Source organism: Pristis pectinata, chromosome 5, assembly GCF_009764475.1.
Source record: "Pristis pectinata isolate sPriPec2 chromosome 5, sPriPec2.1.pri, whole genome shotgun sequence".
Taxonomy (NCBI): domain Eukaryota; kingdom Metazoa; phylum Chordata; class Chondrichthyes; order Rhinopristiformes; family Pristidae; genus Pristis; species Pristis pectinata.
The window spans coordinates 54,135,911-54,150,055 of record NC_067409.1 but is presented as its reverse complement, the minus strand read 5'-3'; the positions used below and the strand labels follow the sequence as shown (position 1 = coordinate 54,150,055).

Sequence of the window (14,145 nt, the reverse complement as noted above, 5' to 3'; positions counted from 1 at the left end):
TACCTTGAGAAGACTTTGCAGTGGAGTAGTGCAATGGAGACATAAGAGACTGCAGATGCTGGAAAATGGAGCAACAAACAATCTGCTGGAAGGACTCAGCAAGTGGAGCAGGAAAGGAATTGTTGACATTTCCAGTCATACAGTTGACAGGCTGGATGTGGCCTGCAGATCACGTTGTGAATATCTATTTTATGTGTAGATCAATGTGGGAAAACAAATCAATACAAAATATTTGTGTCACCATAATGCAATAGGAATTGTGTACACTGCATACACCAAAGAAGCTTCATGAAGGCAGGGGTCAAGAAAGCCATGAGTTTTGTATCAGGTCTGAGGACTTGATCTTCAAATATCCTTTCCCCCAATCATCCAAAGACTGTGTTAGCACATTGATGGCGGTGGTGAATTTCAATGTTGCTATCCACAATCTTCACAATAAAGGTCCATCTCCAGCATGCATCTGAAGGCACTAGAAAAGTACCATTAACACTGCCTCTGCAAAACCCTCGAATTCACTGGAAAGATAAGTGAACCATCCTCTCCTAGGCCAACATCCCCAGCACGGAGGCCTTTGTTACTCTCTGTTGGCTACATTGGGCTGGCCACATCATTTGCGTGCCTGGCCCCAGACTCCCAAAACGGACAATGTATCTCAAACTCCATCATGGGAGGAGGTTACCAGGCAAACAAAGAAAAAGGTTCTTGGAGGTGCTTGAAACTTCCTCGAAGAAGTGCAACATCGTAACTGACTCCTAGGAAATCTAGCCCATGACATTGGGAGCATGCAGAAGCTCTGTATACAGAAAGAGCACACCATCTCACAAACTACCCACTCACCTGCCCTGTCAGCCAATGCCTGCTCCCTCTGTGGGATAGTCTGCAGTACCCAAATTGGCCTTATTAGCCATCTCATTAGAACCCAAAAACCACAGTGAAACTAAGACATTCTCAGTCCCAAGGGATTGCCTCGAAGAAGAACACACTAAAGCCTTATTAAGGTTGTCTCAAAGAGTTACAGGGTTGAAGGGGTTTAGAAAGTTAGGCCATAGGGTGATTTGTTGACAAGGTTGAGCATTTTAAAATGAAAATGTGGCCAGCATCCAACAAAGGTCAGTGAGCAAAAGGTTGAAGGATGAAATGGAACTTGAGGTATAGGCACAAGAATTTTGGCCACACAAGTAAATAGGTTGGTAAAGAAGGCATATGGCATGCTTGCCTTTATTGGTTCGGGCATTGAGTAAAACAGTAAGGAAGTCATGTTGCAGCTATATAAAACTTGGGTTCAGTATTGGTGCAACTCTGGCCACCCCATTACAGGAAGGATATGGAGGCTTTGGAAAGAGTGTTGAAGAGGTTTACCAGGATGTTGCCTGGATTAGAGGGTATGAGATGTAATGAGAGGTTGAACAACCTTTGGTTGTTTTCTCTGGAGAGTCAGAGGTTGAGGAGAGACCTGATAGAAATTTATTAAATTATGCGAGGCATAGATAGGGTAGACAGTCAGAATCTTTGCCCCAGGGTAGAAATGTCAAGTACCAGAGGACATGCATTTAAGATGAGAGGGGGAAAGTTTAAAGGAGATATGCGGGGCAAGTTTTTTACACCGAGAGTGGTGGGGGCCTGGGCCCAACTGCCATGGGTAGTGGTGGAAGCAGATATGACAGTGGTGTTTAAGAGGCTGTTAGACAAACACATGAATATACAGGGAATGGAGTGATATGGATCATGTACAGGCAGAAGAGACTTAGTTTAATTCAGCATTGTGTTTGGTGCAGATATCATGGGCTAAAGGCCCTATTCCTGTGCTGTATTGTTCAATGTTCTATATTCCATGAATGCTGCTAAGCTTATGGAAATTATAATGATGAAGGATGATCAAAAGTACAGTGAGATAGTGAAGCCTCAATGTAGTAAAGGCATGGATGAGGGTTTCAGCAGCAGATAAGGTGAAGCAGGTCGGTAGTTGGATCATATTTTGAAGTTGGGTAAAGGCTTTCTTAGCATTAAACAGGATATGTGGTCTAAAGTTAACTTCAAAATACAATTGTACTACAATTGTAAATAGTCTGATTCTGTTTCAGTTTGTTTTGACTGAGAACAATGAATTAATGAGCAGGGAATAGAGAGACAGTGAAGAAAATAGCTTTGTTTTCTCCAATATTTAACTGGAGGAAACACATGATTATCCATTACTGGATATCTAACGATCAGTCTGACAATGAAAATGGAGAATGCTGGAAATAGTCATCAAGTCTGGCAGCATCTACAGAGAGAGAAGCAAATGTCAAGTAGGTGACCTTTCAGTAATGATACAGGAAGGGCTTGTTTTCTCAAATCATTGAATTCCATGTTAAGTTCTGGGGGCTGTTGTGTGCCTGGTTGGAACATCAGATGCTGCTCTTCAAACAGTTTAACAATTTAGACAAGGAAAGATTGGTGAAGTAAGGCTGGGTGTCATCAGTGAAGCAACAGACACACACACAATTTGTAGTTTTATTTCTTTCATGTGAACAGTGGGCAAACTGAATCAATAATTAACAGAACAACAGGTAATCAATAAAACAAATCAATGAAAATCTGGGCACAAGTTAATCAATGAATGGAGCAGGGTAAGTTTTAATTATTAATCTACTAATGCCACTGGCCTCCACTTCCACAAGATGAGTAGTGCAGCTTAACGTCCAATCCAAAGGCTGTAAGTAAAACACAGGTCCTTCCCAGTTTACAAACACCTGACTTACGGACACCCCATATGTACAGATGAGCATTCGGGAGACCGGCAGGATGGATGGGGACAGATTTGCAGGCATCTTCTGCTCATTTACTGAGTCAGTGAGGCCAGCTGGTGGCTGCTCTCCCGTCACAGCTGTTTCTCTGATCCTCTCCCACACACTGATTTTGTTCATTTACAACTTACAAAGAGTACGGGTTATGAACAGTCCTCAGCAACAGAACCCTGTCATAACCTGGGAGGACCTGTAATGCAAAATTCCCAAGGGAAAATATCTGAATGAAGGCTGTTTGTTAGAAGTTTGTAATTGGATTTCTTGCTTTAGTCCCCAAATCAAGACAATGAAAAACTCTTGCTGGGTTTGATAAACCTGCAGCTTCCACATAACCTGCTATTTCACTGTTTTAATGTCATCCAGCTGTCTCTCCAGGCTCTGTTCCATTTCTTCCTTTGCTTTCATCAAGGATCAGATGTTGGTTCATCCACTGTCTGTACTCTGAGAATAGTTAGCTCCCATCTCTTGCAAAGAGAGATAAAGGGAAGCAGTTTACTAGTTGTTTATTGACAGTAACAACTTTTTCACAAATAAACCCTCACCTTCATTTAACTTCAGAAAGGACCTGTTACCTGCAGGGCCAGGATAACATAGCAAGAAACTGCAGGACATCCCTCCCACTTTAGACCACCAGTCCCAAATAGTCATCGGGAAGACTTTGCAAGGTCAACCGGACAGGAAGCGATTTTGCTGTGCCTGAATTCGCTGCCTAGGTCAATGCCTGGTGATTTGTCCAGTTTTATTGCTTGTCTGTTTGAACACAGCAATATTAGTACAACTGAGTGGTTTGCTGGACCACATATAAGAGAGATAAGATTTCTTTCTTAGTCACATGTACATCGAAACACACAGTGAAATGCATATTTTGTCTAGAGTGTTCTGGAGGCAGCCACAAGTGTCGCCACACTTCCAGCGCCAACATAGCATGCCCACAATTTCCTAACCTGTACATCTTTGGAATGTGGGAGGAAACCGGAGCACCCAGAGGAAACCCACGCAGACACGGGAGAACGTACAAACTCCTTACAGACAACGCCTGGAATTGAACCCAGGTCTCTGGCACTGTAATAACGTTACTCTAACTGCTACACTACCGTGCCTGCCCACAACATCCGTCATGGGGTTCGAACCCACGACCCTGAGATTAAGAGTCTCATGCTCTACCGACTGAGCTAGTCAGGCTTTTAACAGAGGAACATCTGGAACCATTGGTCACAGACCCAAAATAAGAGGCTGGCCATCCAGGACAGAGATAAGAAGTGAATCTTTGGAATTGTCTGTCCAAGAGGGCTGCAGCAGCTCATTCACCAAGTACATTTAGGACAGAGATTGATAGATTTATAGCTTTTAAGGGAATCAATGGGTTAATTTGGGACAGAAACTTTTGGGGTGGATCTGAAGGGACAAGTAAGCCAGATTGGGTAAGGATGGTAGATTTCCTCACCTGTAAGACATTAGTTTTTATGACAATCATTGCTTGGACTGATTGATACTTTTTTTCCATATTCCAAACTATTAACTAAATTTAAATTCCACAGCTGCCAATGTGGGATTTGAAATTGTGTTTTTAGATTATTGGTCCCAGATCATTGCATTACTAGTCTAGTAACTTGGTCGCTGTGCCACTTCCATTCCCATAACGTATAGGTTCAGCATACAATTAGGAAGACAGATGATGCGCAGAACCTTACTGCTAGATGATTTGAGTATAAATTTAGAAACATCTTGCTCCACTTATATGCAGCCCTGGTGAGACGGCATCTGGAATGTTTGTACAGGTCTGGTCTCCCCACCAAAGGAAGGATATAACTGGACTAGAAAAAGTGCAGCATAAATTAACCAGATTGACTCCAGAGGTGGCAGATTTGTCATGTGACAAGAGATTAAGCAGGCCAGGCCGAATTTCTGTTGAGTTTAGAAGAATGAAAGATGATCTCATTGAAAGATACAAAATTCTTAAGATTCTTGATAGGGTAGTTGTAGAGTTAATAATTCCTCTGGCTGGGGAATCTGGAACCAGTGGTCACATACTCAGGTTGGCCATCCAGGACAGAGATAAGAAGAAATTTCCTCATGCAGAAGGTAGTGAATCTTCGGAATTCTCTACTCAGGAGGGCTATAGTAGCTCAGTCATGGAAGACAGAGGGTGGTTGTAGATGGAGCATATTCTGCCTGGAGGTCAGTGACCAGTGGTGTTATGCAGGGATCTGTTCTGGGACCCCTGCTCTTTGTCATTTTTATAATGACTTGGATGAGGATGTGGAAGGCTGGGTTAGTAGGTTTGCAGATGATGCAAAGGTTGGTGGTGTTGTGGATAGTATAAAATGTTGCTAAAGGTTACAACAGGACATTGATGGGATGCAGAACTGGGCTGAGAAGTGGCAGATGGAGTTCAACATGGAAAAGTGTGAAGTGATACACTTTGGAAGATCAAATTTGAAGGCAGAATACAAGGTTAATGGCAGGACTCTTAGCAGTGTGGAGGAACAGAGGGATCCCTCAAGGTTGCCTACCAGGTTGATAGGGTTGTTAAGAAGGCATATAGTGTGTTGGCCTTCATTAGTCGAGGTATTGAGTTCAAGAGCCACAGATAATGTTGAAGCTCTATAAAACTCTGGTTAGACCGCACTTGGAGTATTGTGCTCAGTTCTGGTCATCTCATTATAGAAAGGATGTGGAAGCTTTAGAGATGGTGCAGAGGAGATTTACCAGGATGCTGCCTGGATTGGAGAGCACGTCTTATGAGGATAGATTGAGTGAGCTAGGGTTTTCTCTTTGGAGAGGAGGAGGATGAGAGGTGACTTGATAGAGGTGTACAAGATGATAAGAGGCATATATCAAGTGGACAGTCAGAGACTTTTTCCCAGGGCGAAAATGGCTAACACGAGGGGGACATAATCTGAAGATGATTAGAGGAAGGTATAAGGGGGATGTCAGGGGTAAGTTTTTTTTACACAGAGAGTGGTGAGTGCGTGGAACGCGCTGCCAACTGTGTTCTGGAGCCAGATACATTAGGGACATTTAAGAGACTTAGATAGCCACATGAATGATAGAAAAATGGAGGGCTACGTGGGAGGGACGAGTTACATAGATCTTACAGCAGGATAAAATGTCGGCACAACATTGTGAGCCAAAGGGCCTGTACTATGCTGTAATGTTCTATGTTCTATATATATCAAGCCCAAAACCACCACCTCACAACAAGTCCATCCACTTTGCCATGATGCTTCTTAATTGGGATGAATTGGAATTCTTCTAAACTGCTCAGCTGAGATGCTCATTAAGAAGGGAATAAACAGTTTAAATTTGGAGATAATGAGTTATTTCTGTTAACTGCACCTTGACCACCAATGTCATGCGTTGACACACTGAGAGATAATGGATACTTAAGTATCTACTGAATAAGCAGGATGCTGGTAGACAGGAGGGGTAATTAAGGCTGTTCCTAAATGAACCACCTCAACCACGAAGTAAATGATAGGAAGAGGATTTCGGGAAGCATTCATAACATTGAAATTGGGGGAATCTGGGACAGTGATGTATGTGCCAAGAACATAAGAGCATCTCCTGGTCCCAGAAGCAAAGAAAGCAAGATCAAAATATCTGGGTGGACTTCTGTTTTGGATCTTCTTCCCCTCATCTTTGCCCAGAGGAGTAACAGTGACTCTAGCACATATTTAGAAAGGACCTTGCTGGCCCAAAATGAAGTCCTAGTTTCCTGTTTGGAAGAACAGGTTAAATTCAAGATTGACGGTAGATGTGGGATGTCAGTGGATAATTCTCTTCCTAAATCTCATTTCTGCTTTAAAGTGCCACCCAACCAACTCTAACTGCCTACCATCCTTTTTCATTGCAGTCAAAGACTACAGGCAACTTTCAACTTGTTCCACCACTCAGTGTAGCGCCTTTATCTGCCTTTGATATACAACACTCACTTACATTTGTATGACAACAATATGAGCAATTACTTCCAATTACATAGACATCAAAATAAATAGTCCCTATTAATGGAGCAGGCTGTCTCGAGCTACTTCATGGGAGTATTATCCAACAAAAATTGCAATACCAAATAAGGAACTATTAGCAGAAATCAAAACAGAAAAGTGCAGAAATGTAGATGGAGAAATTTAGCAAGGCAGATAACATCTACGAGGAGGGAAACAACATCAACTATTCAGCCTTTTCAATGAAATATCAGAAACGAAGAGGTGGCACTTTAAAGCAGAAATGTGGATGTAAAGAGATTTAGGAAGAGATTTTCAGAGTTTAGGGCCTTGTCAGTTGTACACCAGTGGTGCAGGAATTAAACGGAGATGATCAAAGTGTCAGAATTTGGGTAGCACAGATATCTCAATTTATATGCTTGGAAGAGATTACAGAACTAGCAAGGGGTGAAATGGGTCCCCAACAGGCTTAAGAGCAAGGAGGAAGAGCAGCGGAAGTTTAAAAAATCCACAGCAAGCGAGTAGCTGTTAGTTCTACTCTCCACAGGTATAACAGCAAGTAAAAGTGAGATGGTCTTTAGTGGAGCATCCACTTGGAGCAGCCATTTTGAGAGGGGCTGCTGCAAGTTGGAAGTGGTTCTGGTAGGTTAAATTGCAGGCTTTGGTGAACACTGGCTTTGGTGAGGAGGGTGCGCAGCATTAAGGTAAGGCAAGTTCTTTCCTTTGTCATAAGTTTACTAGTTTACTAAAGGGGAAGCAATGGCATTCACTGGAGTGGTATGCTCATCCTGTGAGATGATTGAGATCGGGGACAGTTCAAATATCCCTGACGACTACACCTAGAGGAAGTGTGTCCAACTGCAGCTCCTATCAGACCACTTGGATCTGTTGAAGTGGCAGCTGGACTCACTGAGGAGCATACAGGAGGCAGAGAGTGCAATAGGTAGGAGTTTCAGGGAGGTGGTCAGACCAAATATTCAGTCAGATAGATAAGTGACTGGCAGGAGGGGCAGGCAGGTAGCTAAGGATTCTCCTGTGGTTGTTCCCCTCTTGAACAAGTATACCGTTTAGGATACTGTTGGGGGAGACAGCCTCTCAGGGGAAAATGACAGCATCAGCCAGATCAGTGGCACCACGAATGGCTCTGTTGTATGACACAGTAGGGCAAAGTCTAAGCGAGCAATAGTGATGGGGGATTCTATAGTCAGGAGCACTGGCAGGTGTTTCTGTAGCCGTGAGCGAGGCTCCGGGAATGGGGTGTTACCTCCCTGGTGCCAAGGTCAAGGCTGTCTCTGAGCAGGCGCAGAACATTCTGAAAGGGGAGGGCGAGGAGTCAGAGGCCGTAGTCCATAACGGTACGAATGGCATAGACAGGAAGGAAGATGAGATCCTAAAAGTGAATTTAGGGAGTTAAGCAGAAAGCTAAAAAGCTGGACCTCTGTGCCATGTGATAGTGAGACAAGAAGTCTCATTACTCTGTAAGTTTTCAGACAGTTATGGATAAAAATAAGCCTGGATCTCAGGGCAAAGTGTGAAATTGGGGAAAGGCTAATTATGACAGTATTAGGCAGGAGCTAAGGAGAGTTGAATGGAAGAAGATAATATCAGGGAAGTCCACATCTGGCATATGGGAGTTGGTTAAAGGCCAGCTGGTCAGAATTCAGGACCAACATGTTTCTGTGAGGAAGAAAAACAAGGATGGCAAGGCTTGCGAACCTTGGATAATGAGAGACGTTGCAAATTTAGTCATAAAGAAAAAGGAAGCACTTGTAAGGTTTAGGAAGCTGAAAATGGGCAGGCCTCTTGAGCAATATAAAGGAAGCAGGAGAGAACTTGAACAGGGAATCAGGTGGGCTAAAAGGGGCCAGGAAATGTCCTTGGCTAGTAGGATTAAAGAGAATCACAAGGCATTTTATACATACATTAAAAACAAGAGGGTAATCAGGGAGAGGGTTGGACCACTCAAAGACAAAAGAGGGAATTTATGCCTGGAGCCAGAGGAAATAGCAGGTATTAAAAGAACACTTTGCATTGGTATTCACCAAGGAGAAGAACATGGAGGATAATAAAATCAGGTATACTGATATTCTAGGGCTTGTTGGTATCAAGAAGGAGGAGGTGTTGGATCTCTTGAAAAGCATTAGGGTGGATAAGTCCCCAGGACCTGACGGGATCTATCCCAGGTTATTGAGAGAACCAAGAGAGAAGATTGCTCAGAATCAGAATCAGGTTTATTATCACTGACATATGTTGTGAAATTTGTTGTTTTGTGGCAGCAGTACAGTGCAAGACATAAAGATATAAAAATGGAGCCTTGACAGAGATCTTTGTCTCCTCTTTAGCCATAGGCAAGGTTCCAGACAACTGGAGAATATTGTTCCTCTGTTTAAAAAGAGCAGTAGAAACAAGCCAGGAACTGACAGGCTGGTGAGCCTTACACCAGTCGTCCAGAAGTCACTGGAGAAGATTCTTAGGGACAGAATCAACTCGCATCTGGAAAAGCATCGACTTATTAGGAATAGCCAGCATGGCTTTATACAGGGAGGTCATTTCTTATAAACTTGATTGACTTCTTTGAGGAGGTGATAATGATGATTGATGAAGGTAGGGCAGTGGATGTTTTATACACGGATTTAGTAAAGCATTTGACAAGGTCCCTCATGGTGGGCTGAGCCAGAAAATTAAGGCACATGGGATTCATGGAGACTTAGTAGGTTGGATTCAAAATTGTCTTGGACATAGAAGGCAGACTGTAGTGGTGGAAGTTTGTTATTCTGACTGGTAGTCTGTGACCATGGTGTTCTGCAGGGCTCAGTGCAAGGACCTCTGTTGTTTTGATGAAACTGTAGGTGCAACATGCAAGATGCTGGAGGAACTCAGTGGTTCAGGCAATATCTATGAAGGGAAATGAACAGTTGAAGTTTTGAGTCGAGACCCTTCATCTGGACTGGTTTGCTCCTCAGCTTCCAGATGAAGGGTCTCAACCGGAAACATCGACTGTCCATCTCTCTCCGTAGATGCTGCCTGACCTGCTGAGTTCTTCCAGGATCTTGTATGTTGCTCCAGATTCCAGCATCTGCAGTCTCCTGTGTCTCAAAAATGTAGGTGGGCTGATTAGTGAGTTTGCAGGTGACTTGAAAATTGGCAGAGTGATGTGGGTTGTCGAGAGATTCAGCAGGATATAGATTACTTGGAAACATGGGCAGAGAAATGGCAGATGGAGTTTAATCTGGACAAGTGTGAAGTGTTGCACTTTGAGAGGTCAAGTGTAAGGTGAAAGTAAACAGTAGATGGCAGGACAATTAGGAACATTGATTAGAAGAGGGATCTTGGGGTGCAAGTCCACAGCACCCTGAAAATGGCAACACAAGTGGATAGGGTGTGACATACGACGTACTTGGCTTTGTCCATCAGGGTGTTGAGTACAAAAACTGGGAAGTCATGTTGCAGCTGTGAAAAAACTTTGGTTAGGCCTCATCTGGAGTATTGTGTGCAGTCCTGGTCACAGCATTACAGGAAGGATGTGGAGGCTTTGGAAGAGGTGCAGAAGAGATTCACCAAGATATTGCCTGGATTAGAGAACATTAGCTATAAGGAAAGGTTGGACAAACTTGGATTATTTTCTCTGGAGTGTCAGAAGCTGAGGGGCAAACCTGATAGAAGTACATAAAATGAAGAGAGGTATAGATAGTGTGGCTAATCAGAGTCTTCCTCCCAGTGTGGTAATGTCAAATAGTAGATGGCATAGCTTTAAAGTGAGGGGGGGAAAGTTTAAAAGAGATTTACTGCGCACGAGTGGTAGGTACCTGGAACATGCTGTCGGGGTAGTGGTGGAAGCAGATACAATAGCAACATTTAACAGGCATTCAGACAGGCACGTGAACAGGCAGGGAATGGAAGGATATAGACCATGTGCAGGCAGATGGGATTAGTTTGGATTGAGTTCATGGTTGGCACAGACACCATGGGCCGATGGGCTTATTCCTGTGCTGCCCATCACTGTCTGTAAGGAGTTTGTATGTTCTCTCCGTGACTGCATAGGTTTTCTCCGGGTGCTCCGGTTTCTTCCCACATTCCAAAGACGTATGGGTTAGTAGGTTAACATGGGTGTAATTGGGCAGCGCGGGCTCGTTGGGCAGGACAGGCCTGTTACCATGCTGTATAAATAAATTAAAGTTTTATTTTCTGTGAAACTATAGAGAGATTTGAAATCAAGGGTGACTAGATAGAATTCACACTTTTGCCTCCAGGTGTTGGCAAAACATGAATGTACCCTGAGCCACTTGTTATTTAAAGATATGATAAGAAATGGAGTGTGGGCATGTGTGTATACATTCCAGTGTCATATGATTCCACTGCCAAATTTATATCTGCGCAGCTGTGAATCCAGCAACAAATTGGCAGCATTGGGGAGATTTTACCATGGTTCTCTTTTTTTGCTTTTACAAATGATCTGAGCTTGTTCTTCATGAGACCCTGCAATCAGAGAATCCTTGGGAATAAAAGTCAAAAGTAAAATGTGCTGTAAAGATTTAAATATGGGGTGGAAATATTTCCACTGATACAGCAGGTAATAGGATGTACTTTGAAAAGAACTGAGTCTAGCCCACAATGCTCCAACTAGACTGGATAATAAGATGCTGTGAATTCATTACCAACAGCTGAAGCAGTCATGACGATATATTTAATCAGAGAATGAGCTGACAACCTACTGTCTTTCCACTGATAGTTAGGTACTGAGAAGTGTAATATGGTAGACCCACAGTCATTTTGTAATCCTAGATAGTGATAGTCTTGGTACACCCTGTGTGGTTCACTTCACCCTATTTTTAATACATCTCAGAGCTGTTGGAATGTTTCCAGCATGCTTTGTATTTTTAGTTTTACATAGATGTCTAGAACTCAACCTGCAATGTGCCACATCAGCAATTCAGCTTCCAGTGCTTTGCCACAGGTCTCACTATATATAAAAAAACATGTAGATATACATGGCTCTAAGATTGTTATTACCACACCATGCAACTAATGTAAATAGCATATTTTGCTGTGGATTTTCTTTTCTTGCCCATTCAATGTAACCACTTAATCTCACTTTTTCCACACTGGGTGGAATGTGTTGCTCTTTGTGGTGTCTGTGTGTATTATATACTCGTCTCAATTGTTATGTATTTCAAGTGAAGAATAGTCCATTACCTTTTGAAAGACCAGTTCACCTTAAGAGGTAGACCTAATAAATTATTTCTTTGGAGGCCTGAGGATGACAGGAGGAGGGATAGCTTGACTGAGAATTAATTGTTAGGCTACAAAAATCTAAGTTATGGCAAGTCTTGTCAAATTGGTCAGTAACAAAAAGGCATGCACTATTGCCCACCTGCAGCAGGGCATCCACTGGCTCCACTCCCTTGTGTTTACCTATTTATATTCCTGGACCCTCTCCCCAAAACCTTTCACTTCCCTAATTTTTGCACCACCTTTGCAAAATTTTCAAAGTCTGCCCTCTCAGCCAAGATGTCAGTGAATCCACCTGCACTAATTGCACCCAAAAATCCATTTCTGCACTCTTTGTCGTTTTCCCTCTGTGAATTCCCTTGTGGGAACCTCATTTAAAGTACAAATGTTATTGTTATATAGCTCTATGAATTAGACAATCAAAATCTAAAAAGAAAATGCAGTGATCAGCCTAGTAAACTTCAAGCATCTTTTTTATCAACCATTAAAGAGAACTGAAAACACGAAGAGAAGGAAATTGATTGTAAAAGATTAGAAAATCAGATTAAAAACTTGTGACAGGAAACTGAATTTGCTTAATTTTGACATGCTCTCACCTTGGTAGCCAAAGCAGCTGCCATGGAGAGAAGGGAAAGCACAGACTGTAGGGTGCACATTCTTGAGAGAAAATGACAGCCATGCTGACACAAGTGCCAACTAGTCCATCTTCCTTTAGGCTGGTGGAATTGTATTGAAATATACTAATTGTTCTGCACAGGGAGCAGGTATGAATGGGTTTAATTTTGGGTATTTATGTTGGTAACATTCAAAGCATAGTAAAGCAATGTGTGAATCCAAAAAGTAATCCAAAATTATTGTGGTTCCTCACTTGAAACCATCAAATTTATTACTAAAATCTCAAAGGTTAAAAAAAGGACAAATTAACTAATATTAAAGGGGATAAAATGGCTCTGTGTAGGATTAGGGGAATTACAGAAGAAATGTGATCATCAGAAAGATCATTATACTCTGGTGAAAAGGAACTGGTGCATTTCTCTTTAGGAGGAAGCAGTAAAATTCCATTGAAGATTGTTCACATAAAGTGTTTCAGGTTAGTAACACAAAGTTGATAATGAGAGTCACATTAGTTGCTACAAGCATCACAATGGAGCTAACAGAGATTTTAAGTCATTCCACGGATGTGTGAATCAGATTTTTTCTACTCTACCGAAAGGATTTAATACATTGCATTTCAGTGAAGCTCATTTAGACAGGAGTACTGAATCCCCTAATGCCGGGTTCAACATTCTCTGCTTGTTACCATTGACTGTTAGACTGTCAACTCATTTTAACCACTCAGTAAATAGGAATGTAAAGCATGGCACACACTTTTCTAGCAACGTCTGCCTTTCCAATAAAATTGTTTTAAGGTGGTTAATGCATCACGATATGTGCTGCTGCAAAAACCACTACTAGAGGCAGAGGGGAATACAATATGACCAGAGTCTCCAGGGATTGACTACAATTAGCAAGCACCACCTTGCCCAGGCACTTCTCACGAGCCAGAGGCCGCAGCGCAGGTGCACCGGTCTGCGGAGGTGAGGAGTGTGACTTCACCTTCAGAGCTGCACAGTAAGTTTGTCCAAGTTGCCAGTGTGTTAAGGACATAGTCAGACAATGTGGAGTTCTGAGCTGTTATAATGCAGGGGGTTACTTTCCCTCACAATTTGCAGGAGGGAAACATGTACCCTGGAACAGTGCAGGGTATGTGGTGCAGGATCAGCACACCTGAGGTATTTTTGCCTCTAAGGGCTAAAACTTACTCACGTAAGGCCTATAACGAGAAAGCCAGAATGAATTGATGCCCTTGCAGCACGTATTGCCTCCAGCTCCTAGACAGAAGGAATGGACAAAAGGTATGAGGCAAGGGCATTTAGAGAGTGGGAAACACAATAATAGGACATAAACATTGCAAATGCAGGACTGTTCAAAATACCCAGCTAGTGGAGAGTGAAAAGCAGAAACAATATCACAGATGGATAACTTGCAGCTGAACCGGCCAGTTCTGGTACAGGCAGAGAAAGTGGATAAGTCAGCAGGACAGGATGGCATGCATCTTAAGATTTTGAGAGCAGTATGGGAGGAAATAATGGCCCTTTGGCTAGGAGGTGGTGCTAGCTGACTGGAGAGTTGTAGATATTACTCCT

General features: G+C 42.7%; 1 non-coding gene across 1 annotated transcript; it reads right to left on the bottom strand.

Moving 5' to 3' along the window:
* Nucleotides 1–3,895: 3,895 nt before the first annotated feature.
* Nucleotides 3,896–3,968, bottom strand: trnak-cuu (transfer RNA lysine (anticodon CUU)). The gene has a single exon. It is a non-coding gene; the product is annotated as a tRNA-Lys (tRNA).
* Nucleotides 3,969–14,145: the final 10,177 nt, after the last annotated feature.